At 40.8% G+C, this 2,074-nt stretch overlaps 1 pseudogene; it reads right to left on the reverse strand.

Annotated features, from left to right (window-relative positions):
• Nucleotides 1–404: 404 nt before the first annotated feature.
• LOC113335075 lies at nucleotides 405–504 on the reverse strand (annotated as a pseudogene).
• Between the last annotated feature and the right edge of the window lie 1,570 nt (nucleotides 505–2,074).

The raw sequence follows: 2,074 nt of genomic DNA on the forward strand, positions 1-2,074 counted from the left end.
GACTGAGGAGAGAATCCCTGTTGCTCCGATAGCGCCAGAAATGGCAACTTTGAAAGCTTTGTTGAATCCAACTAGGACTACCCGTCCTTCGTGTATTAAGTTAGCTGAAACGGAGGCACCCTATGAACTGAAACCTGGGACCTTACAGATGCTCCCAATCTTTTTAGGGAAAGAAAATGAAAACCCTTATTACCATGTTAGGGATTTTGAGGAAATTTGTAGTACTCTAAGAATTAGAGGCTTAGATGATGATGCTTTGAAACTTAGGTTATTCCCATTTTCCCTGAAAGATAAGGCCAAGTCGTGGCTGTATAGTTTGGACTCCGAGTCAATTGAGACATATGAACAACTTACATCTGCCTTTTTCAATAAGTTTTTCCCTAGGCACAAAACATCGTCTATTAGGACGCAAATATGCACATTTTCACAACAAGAGGGAGAATCTTTATATAGGTATTTGGAAAGGTTCAATGATTTATTATCCCAGTGTCCTCATCATGGTTTAGAAAAGGTTAGGCTAGTTCAGATCCTTTATGAGGGTTTAGATTATTCCACAACGACCATGGTTGAGTCTCTATGCACTGGTGGATTTGAAAACCAAACTGTTGATGCGGCGATGGAATTTTTTAATGAAATCGCCGAAAAAACCCAGCAATGGGAAAATAGTAGGGCACCCCAGAAAACAATTCTTTTAAGTAGAGGAAACGTTAATAGGGTAGAAGGAGGCTATGAATCAGATGCCAAAATTGCTGCTATAGCAAAAAGGTTAGAAGCCTTAGAAGTGGGCCAGACTAGTGGTAGAGTGGAGCCTTTTTGGGAAGGCCAGAATATTGAAGAGCAGGCCAATGCTCTTTATAATAACACTAGATTTGATAACCGTCAAAAGATTGACCCATATTCAGAAACCTATAATCCTGGTTGGAGAAACCATCCGAACCTTTCGTGGTCTAAGGGCCAAAGTCAAGGTCAGTTTAGTAATTCTAATGCTCCCCCAGGTTTTGGCTATACTAAGAATCCTTCAGGACTAGCTCAGTTTCAGAATCAGTCAGATAAGAAAATCCTAAGTTTAGAGGAATCTCTCGCCTTGTTAACTCAGCAAACTGCAAAATTCCAGTTATCCGTAGAACAGAGTCTACAAGCTAGTAACAGGATAGGACAAGAAAATAGTCAGGCTATTTCCGAGTTAAAAACCCAGGTTGGTCTGATAAGTGATTCTTTGAGAGAAAAAGGTAAGTTTCCTAGTCAAACACAACCCAACCCTAGAGGAGTTCATGAATTAGGTGCAAAACCATCGAATCAATTGAATGTTGTTAGAACCCTTAGAAGTGGTAGAGTTGTAGACAATAAGGTAACCATGCCCGATAGTGAACATACTGTAGTTCACCCCTCAGGATCTCACCTCTCAGGACCAGTAGCTGAAGAGACTGATAAAGTTTCTGATGATGTGAATTCGGTTCCTGAAAGGTCTGATTTTAGGCCTAGAGCCCCATTTCCTCAGCTATTAGTACCAACAAAGAAGGAATCGAACTTTAATGACATAGTGGAGGTTTTTAAGCAAGTTACCATAAACCTTCCCTTATTAGATGCAATTAGGCAAATTCCTGCTTATGCCAAGTTCCTTAAGGATATGTGTACGCGAAAGCGAAAACTTAGCGTCCATAAGAAAGCCTTTTTAGCTAGTCACGTAAGTTCAATCATTCAGAACACCACAACTCCAAAGTACAAAGACCCAGGTTCTCCTACCATTGCTTGCACAATAGGTAACTTCCGGGTAGAAAAAGCTTTACTTGACTTAGGAGCCAGTGTGAACTTACTGCCATTCCATGTATACTTACAGCTAGGACTTGGTGAAATGAAACCTACTCAGATGACACTGCAGTTAGCTGATAGGTCTGTTAAAATCCCTCGAGGTGTTATCGAGGATGTTCTTATTGAGGTCGACAAGTTTATTTATCCAGTGGATTTCGTGGTCCTAGATACCCAACCTGTCCCTGACCCAGAGAACCAGATACCTGTGATTTTAGGTCGCCCATTTTTAGCTACGTCTAATGCGATCATTAACTGTCGAAATGGT

This window comes from Papaver somniferum, unplaced genomic scaffold (genome assembly GCF_003573695.1).
Source record: "Papaver somniferum cultivar HN1 unplaced genomic scaffold, ASM357369v1 unplaced-scaffold_137, whole genome shotgun sequence".
Classification (NCBI taxonomy): domain Eukaryota; kingdom Viridiplantae; phylum Streptophyta; class Magnoliopsida; order Ranunculales; family Papaveraceae; genus Papaver; species Papaver somniferum.